The sequence below is a fragment of the Pongo pygmaeus genome, chromosome 5 (genome assembly GCF_028885625.2).
Source record: "Pongo pygmaeus isolate AG05252 chromosome 5, NHGRI_mPonPyg2-v2.0_pri, whole genome shotgun sequence".
NCBI lineage: Eukaryota > Metazoa > Chordata > Mammalia > Primates > Hominidae > Pongo > Pongo pygmaeus.
The window spans coordinates 29,636,257-29,644,915 of record NC_072378.2 but is presented as its reverse complement, the minus strand read 5'-3'; the positions used below and the strand labels follow the sequence as shown (position 1 = coordinate 29,644,915).

The following is an 8,659-nucleotide window of genomic DNA, read 5'->3' as shown; positions in this document are numbered from 1 at the left end:
GGTAACTTGAGTCTTCAGATAGGAGTGACCAACACTGGAAATGCCAAATATTTAGTGGGAAGTTAAAGATGATCTATTTTTTCTTAGTTTATTTTTTTATTAATTTTTTTTTGAGATGGCCAGGCTGGAGTGCAGTGGCACAATCTCGGCTCACTGCAACCTCCACCTACCACGTTCATGCAATTCTCCTGCCTCAGCCTCCCAAGTAGCTGGGATTACAGGCATGCGCCACCACGCTTGGCTAATTTTGTATTTTTAGTAGAGACGTGGTTTCTCCATGTTGGTCAGGCTGGTCTCAAACTCCCGACCTCAGGTGATCCACGTGTCTCGACCTCCCAAAGTGCTGGGATTACAGGCATGAGTCACCGCGCCCAGCTTTTTCTTAGTTTTTTAAAAATACAAATGAACAACACTATCAACCGTCTTGATCTGACATTTACAGTCACTGTATTCAACAACTCCAGAATATATATTTTGTAAAGTGAATATGGTACATTCACTAACACAGGCCATATGTTGAGACATAAAACAAATAACAACATATTTCAAAGGACTGAAATCATACAGAATATGTTCTCGGACCAAAATAGATTTTATTAGAAATCAGTAATAAGTTGTCTAGGGGAAAAAAAGTATTGAAAATTTTAAATCGTCCTTCTAAATAACCTATGGATCAAAGAAGAAAACATAAGGGAAGTTAGACAATATTTCCAACTGAATGATGATGAAAACATACCTTTCAAAATTATGAGATACTATTTCCAGTCTTTCTGCAAAGGACAGTGATCAGGAGAGTGTGGTACTGGCAAAAGGACAGACATATAGATCAACAGAACAGAATGGAGAGGCCAGAAATGGAAGGACAAAAATAGTGTCACCTGATTTTGAATACAAATACAAAGGTCATCCAGTGAAGAAGGGAATCTCCTTTCAACAATGATGCTGAAACAATTGGCATCCATCTACTTAGGGAGGCTGAGGCAGGTGGATCACTTGAGGTCAGGAGTTTGAGACCAGCTTGGCCAACATGGTGAAACCCTGCCTCTACTAAAGGTACAAAAATTAGCTGGTGTGTGGCTCATGCCTGTAATCCCAGCTACTCGGGAGGCTGAGGTAGAAGAATCACTTGAACCTGGGAGGCAGAGGTTGCAGTGAGCCGAGATCATGCCATTGCACTCCAGCCTGGGCAACAGAGCAAGACTCAATCTCAAAAAAAAAAAAAAATTGACAATACCTCACACCTATAAAAAGTAACTCAAAATGTATCTTAGACCTAAAAATAATATGCACAGCCATAAAACTTCTAGAAGAATATAAAGGAGAAAATCTTAACCTTGAGTTTGAGTTTTTAGATAAAACACCAAAAGTACAATCCATGAAAGAGAAAACAAATCAATTAGACTTTATCATAATTAATAGTTTTTGCTTTACAAAAACACTGGTAAGTGAATGAAAAGACAAGGCACAGACTGGAAGAAAATGCTTGTCAAAAAACTGGAAGTTATAGATGTGACAAAGAACTCGTAAAGATAATATGTGAACAAAATGAAAACACAATAATTGGGAAAAAAAAATCTCGATTTTAGAAGTGGGTGAAAGGTCTCAGCAGACACCACCAAAGAAGATATATGGGTAGTAAATAATACATGAAAATATGCTTAAGATCATCTGTCATTAGGGAAACGCCAATAGGGTGCAGAGGCTCATGCTTGCAATGCCAACACTTTGGTAGGCTGAGGCGGAAGGATCACTTGAGCCCAGCACCTCGAGACCAGCCTGGGTAACATGGCGAGACAACGTATCTACAAACAAACAAACAAACAAACATTAAGCAGGTGTGGTGGCATGCGCCTGTGATTCCAGCTACTTGGGAGGGTGAGACGGGAGGATTGCTTGAACCTAGGAGGTGGAGGCTGAAGTGAGCTGTGATCACACCACTTTACTCCAGCCTGGGCAACAGAGCGAGACTCTGTCTCAAAAAACAAGACAAAACAAAACACCACAACAAAGTACTACTACACTATTAGAGTAGCTAAAATTTTTTAAACTTACAATAAAAAACGCTGAAAATATACAGAGCAACAAGAATTCCCACTCACTGCTAATGGGAATGGAAAATGGTAAAGCCACTTTGAAAGACAGTTTAGAAGTTCTTATAAAGTTAAGGAGAGACTTACCATCAATCGTGCTCTTAGATATTTACCCAAGTTAATTCAAGGTTGATATCCACACAAAAACCTGTTCACGAATATTTATAGCAGCTTTGCATATGTTCACTAAAAACTGTAAACAACCAAGATATCTTTCAACCATGCAAGACTCAGCAAACTGTGGTATAAACATATGGATCATAAGAAATGAGCTATTGTCAGGCTGGACATGGTGGCTCACACCTGTAATCCCAGCACTTTGGGAGGCTGAGGCAGGTGGATCACCTGAGGTCAGGAGTTTGAGACCAGCCTGGGCAACATGGCAAAACTCTGTCTCTAGTAAAAATACAAAAATAAAAAATTAGCCAGGCATGGTGGTGAGCAACTGTAATCTCAGCTCTTCAGGAGGCTGACACAGGAGAATCACTTGAACCTGGTAGGCAGAGGTCGCAGTGAGTCGAGACTGCATCATTGCACTCCAGCCTAGGCAACAGAGCGAGACTCTGTCTCAAAAAAATAAAATAAAATAAAAAATAAATAAATAAAAAAGCTATTGCCCTGGTGCAGTGGCTCATTTTGGAAGGCCAAGGTGGAAGGATGACTTGTGGCCAGGGTTCAAGACCAGTCTGGGCAACATTCTGAGACACTGTCTATGTTTATTTAAAAAAAAAAAAAATAGGCCGGGCACAGTGGCTCACGACTCTAATCCCAGCACTCTGGGAGGCCGAGGCATGTGGCTGAGGTCAGGAGTTCGAGACCAGCCTGGCCAATGTGAAGAAACCCCATCTCTACTAAAAATACAAAATTAGCCGGGAGTGGTGATGCATGCCTGTAATCCCAGCTACTCAGGAAGCTGAGGCAGGAGAATCACTTGAACCCAGGAGGCGGAGGTTGCGGTGAGCTGAGATGGCACCATTGTACTCCAGCCTGGGCAACAAGAGCAAAACTCTGTCTCAAAAAAAAAAATATATATATATATATGTATGTAAATGAGCTATTAATCCATACATCAATTAATCTTAAATGCATTTTACTAGGCGAAAAAAATGTCAGACACAAAAGGCTTCATTTTTTCTGACTCAATTCATATACCATTCTGGAAAAAGCAGGTCTATGGGGACAGAAAACAGGTTAATGGTTATCAAAGGTTGGAGGGAGAAGGGATAAAGAACATTCAAAGGGAAATTTTTAGGATGAAGGAACTGTTGTATATGGTACTAGGGTAGTGGATATATGATTCTATACATTTGTCAAAATCCAGGCTGGGTGTGGTGGCTCATGCCTGTAATCCCAGCACTTTGGGAGGCCGAGGCAGGTGGATCACCTGAAGTCACGAATTCAAGACCAGCATGGCCAACATGGTGAAACCCCACCTCTACTAAAAATACAAAAATTAGCCAGGCGTGTTGGTAGGCGCCTGTAATCCCAGCTACTCAGGAGGTTGAGGCAGGGGAATTGCTTGAACCTGGAGGCGGAGGTTGCAGTGAGCCCAGATGGCGCCATTGCACTCCAGCCTGGGCGACAAGAACAAGACTTCATCTCAAAAAAAAAAAAAAAAAAAAAAAAGAAGTCATTGTTGTAAAAAGGGCACAGGCTTTTCTACAGATTTTTCTACCAGTGAAAAGATGTATACACTTGCCTGGCCTCATCATTCAAACCAATTCATAAAATAACAAATGCATGGAAAAAAACTTGACAACACAATCATCATGTGACTGACTTCCAAATTAGATTCTCCTTCAAATCAGAGTATTGCTTGTTAATAGTGTTTATAAATTTTAATTCCTGATTGCTGAGACAATAGGTACCTAAAATATTTAACCAAAGAGTTCAAAATAAAATTACCCAAATTACCTATTTATTTTTTATACATAGTAATTTTTTTTTTTAATCTTTTGGCTGGGTGCTGTGGCTCATGCCTGTAATCCCAGCACTTTGGGAGGCCGAGGCGGGCAGATCATGAGGTCAGGAGTTCAAGACCAGCCTGACCAACATAGTGAAACCTCGTCTCTACTAAAACTACAAAAATTAGCCAGGCATGGTGTCACGGGCCTGTAATCCCAGCTACTCGGGAGGCTGAGGCAGGAGAATCGCTGGAACCCGGGAGGCTCCATCTCAAAAAAAAAAAAAATCTTTTAACTTTTGTTTAGGCTCACGCCTGTAATCCTAGCACTTTGGGAGGCCAAGGCGGGCGGATTATTTGAGGTAAAGAGTTTGAGACTGGCCTGGCCAATGTGGTAAAACCCTGTCTCTACTAAAAACATAACGATTAGCCAGGCATGGTGGTGTGTGCCTGTAGTCCCAGTTACTCAGGAGGCTGAGGCAGGAGAATCACCACTCGAACCTGGGAGGCAGAGGTTGCAGTGAGCCAAGATCGTGCCACTGTACTCCAGCCTGTGACAGAGTGAGAGTCTGTCAAAAAAAAAAGAAAGAAAGAAAGAAATTGTTCAGGGGATAATCGCTCTCACATCACGGCTAAGTCACAAGGAACTTCAAAACTTTGGGGGAAAAAAACTCATCCCTGATAAGTGAGAAATTTTTTTAAAAAGTATAAAAAAACAGAAGTGACAGTCCTGTACTCTTAACAATCTTTACCACAGTATGAACTATTATTAACAGCAATCAAAGGTATTCCAGCCCTGGAAAGTGGCTGCCTCTGAAGATCTGGTCTTTTTGTAATGAAATAACAAGCGCAACATGTTAAAACTCAGATAAGTAGGAACTCTGATTTTATTATCAGCTGTACATTTTTGTCAAGTGCAAGATCAGCCTGCTAAGATGTGAATCTTCCAATAATGACTGAAGTAATAGCTTCTGCTGGCATTTCTTCTTCTGAGTCTCCATTTCCTCTACTGATGGTCACACAAACAAAAGTAATACAATTGCAATTGAGTTTGCTGTTATCAATAGCACTGTCGTCCTGTTTCTTACAGATTGAGTAAGTTTTATCAGCTGAGATCTAATTCCTGGCTCCTCTCAGAATCCACCGATTCTCTGGTCTGTTCCCCAGTTGATGTTCTTGAGGAAGTGCTCCTCTGGCAGTATGGCAAGGGCACTGATGCAGAGCAGAGGTGTCTACAGCAGTGAATACAGGGTAAAGGCCATGGCCGTCTGGATCTGCCCCGAGGCCCAACTGACTCCCCTCCTGCAGCTGTAGGCACATCTCCTTTCTTACTGGATTCAGTGTATGGGTTGATTTATGCAGGTTTCCTCTGCTCCTCTCAGATATTGGTCCAGGCAGCTAGAATGTGAAGATTCAGAAACTCTAACTCTATCTTCAAATAAACCAGACAGGGCTCCACTTCTAATGATGGCATACCAGCATATTTCAGACTAATTCTCCCTCCAAGAACAATTACCAGGGCTCTTCAGCAGGTAAGAACATCCACAGAAAGTCTGGAGAGCTGCCCAGGCAGTGAGGATTTGATGGGGCCAGAGTTTAGAAAGAGGAAATACCCAGATATGTGAGCCCCATATTTGGTACACTCTGGTTCAAAGTATTTGTCAAGTTCAGAGTGGAGGCTCAGAGCCCCAGAAGCTGAGTAGGGCTTTTGGCAGCCTCTACTGGTAGAGAGACTTGAAAATGGAGAATAGAATATTCTACAGAAATGAAAATGACTGAACTATTGCTATGCACAAAACATGGATGATCTCACAATAAATAAATAAATAAATAAAGTTGAGCAACACAAGCCAGGCACAAAAAAAGTAGATGCTCTATGATTCCAGATATATAAATTCAAAATCAGAACAAACTGCTTCATGGCATTACCAGCTGGGAGAGTGTTTACTTCAGAGGGCAGCAGTCCCTGTCTGGAGGAAGCATGGGAGAGATGCTGGCAACCTTCCCTGTCTTGGCCTGTGGAGTGGTTATCACTGTGGAGAATTTTGAGTAGACTCTGAGCTGTACAGTTATGAACTGAGAAATTTCGTTTGCATGTGTTACTCTCATTTTCAATGTTTATATATATATATTTATATATGTATATATACACACACACATATATGTATGTATATGCATATTTTTATTTTTTGTAGAGACAGGGTTTTGCCATTGTGGCCCATGGCTAGCCTAGAACTCCTGGACTCAAGTGATCCACTTGCCTCAGCCTCCCAAATTGCTGGGATTACAGGTGTGAGCCACCAAGCCTGGCCAAAGTTCATTTTTAAAACTTTTAGGATGTTAGCCGGGCATGGTGGCTCACGCCTGTAATCCCAGCATTTTGGGAGGCCAAGGAGGGTGGATCACCAGAAGTCAGGAGTTCGAGATCAGCCTGACCAACATGGAGAAACCCCGTCTCTACTAAAAATACAAAATTAGCCAGGCGTGGTGGCGCGTGCCTGTAATCCCAGCTACTCGGGAGGCTGAGGCAAGAGAATCGCTTGAACCCAGGAAGCGGAGGTTGTGGTGAGCCAAGATCGCACCATTTTACTCCAACCTGGGCAACAAGAGTGAAACTCTGTCTCAAAAAAAATAAAAAAAAAAAAACATCAATTTTAAAAAAATAAAACTTTTAGGACATTAAGCCCCTGAAGCTCCGACTACAAAGTAGGGTAAAAGGCTGCCTAAAGCAGTGAAGATCAAGGAGTGACCTTGGAGGCAGCAGAGGGAGACTGTATTAGTCCATTTGTGTTGTTATAAAGGAATACCTGAGGTCAGGTAATATATAAACAAAAGAGATTTATCTGGCTCACAGTTCTGCAGGCTGCACAATCATGGTGCCAGCTCCACTAGGCTTCTGGTGAAGTCTCAGGAAGCTTTTACTCGTGGCAGAAGGCAAAGGAGGAGCAGGTGTGTCACATGGAGAGAGAAGGAGCAAGAGAGCTGCTAGGCTCTTTTAAATAATCAGCTCTTGTGTGAACGAGTAGAGTGAAAACTCACTCATTACCATGGGCAGGGTACTAAGCCATTCGTGAGAGAACCGCTCCCATGACCCAAATGCCTCCCACTAGGCCCCAGCTCCAACACTGGGGATCACATTTCAACATGAGATTTGGAGGGGACAAACACCCAAACCTTATCAGAGATGATCCCAGCCACAGGTCTCAGAGAACCAGCAGAGGGCACTCCTCCGGGGCCCAGCCTCAGTGTGGAAATAGCTGTCAGAATCATGTCAGAATGTTTCAGAACCCATGGGGAAAAGCTGAGACAGAAAAAAAGAAGAAAGTAAGAGGCTGGCAGAAATCAGCTAGGAACCTTGAGAGACTTGGTATTTCACTGAAAGGTAAGATAGGAGTGTTTTGACTCCCGTCATCCCTAAGGAAGACCAGCAGTATCTGAACTGTCAGAGAGCTCCTCTGCCCTCACAAAGCCAAACACTGATGTGCATGGCTATTTGGGAACTTCTGGAGGGCATCACACCAGACAACCAACTTGCGCTGGGTCACGTGTCCCTCCCCCAGACTCGGGCAGTGTTGGCAGGGTGCCATATTGGGAGTGTAGCCATCAGGGGACTGTATCCTTCCCAGGGAACCCCAACCTTTGTATATTCACATCACAGAAGCTCCTGCAGCCATGCCTCCAGTGCCCACTTGGATTGTGACAGCCACACAAGGCTGGCTGGACCCAGTGGAGCTACAGGGTTCCCAGTGGTCTAGCCATCAGGGATTGCTGCTCCTAAGGAAAGGGAGACTGCAGTACCCAAAAAAAGCACCACTTGGGACAAAGGAGGCCAGACCATGTGCTCTTCTGTGTCCAAGAGCTCCTTGTTCATGGGTTGAGTGACTGCACCACTTCCAGCAGAGTTGTGGATACTGTGTTCAGCTCTGCATGGAAGGAGTGTAGTTCCATCCCAGCAGCCAAGCAGCCCCAGTGCTTAGGATCAGGCATGGAAAGGGGAACTTCTCCTGCCCTTCCCCCATCCACCACTGCTTCAAACACAGCATGGCCACTCCCATGGGAAATTGGCACATGTGTGCCAGAGAAGAGACTTTCTAGGGTTATCAGGGATGACTGTGTTTCCACTGGCAGTGTGGCCATTTGGGCCAGGCTTGTGTGAAAGACATGGCCCTTTCCCCTCTCTACAGGGAGTGCCAGCATTCCTGCAGTGGAGAGCAGGAGACCTGAAAAGCTGTGTGCAGGCCGGGCGCGGTGGTTCATGCCTGTAATCCCTGTAATCCCAGCACTTTGGGAGGCCGAGGTGGGCGGATCATCTGAGGTCAGGAGTTCAAGACTAGCCTTACCAACATGGAGAAACCCCATATCTACTAAAACTACAAAAAAAATTAGCCAGGTGTGGTGGCGCATGCCTGTAATCCCAGCTACTCGAGAGGCTGAGGCAGGAGAATTGCTTGAACCTGGGAGGTGGAGGTTGCGGTGAGCTGAGATCTTGCCATTGCACTCCAGCCTGGGCAACAAGAGCAAAACTCCGTCTCAAAAAAAAAAAAAGAAAACCTATGTGTTTGGGGCTGAGGGAGGATGCTCTGCACCAAAGACATTTAAATGGTGAGCTGAGGAGAAGACATCTTTAATGAGTCTCAACTACATTGCAGCTTGAAGATAGAGAGTA

The 8,659-nt window shown here is 43.8% G+C and overlaps 1 pseudogene; it reads right to left on the bottom strand.

The window, feature by feature from the left end:
* Window positions 1–5,009: 5,009 nt before the first annotated feature.
* On the bottom strand, window positions 5,010–5,255 carry LOC129039006 (immediate early response 3-interacting protein 1-like; annotated as a pseudogene).
* Window positions 5,256–8,659: the final 3,404 nt, after the last annotated feature.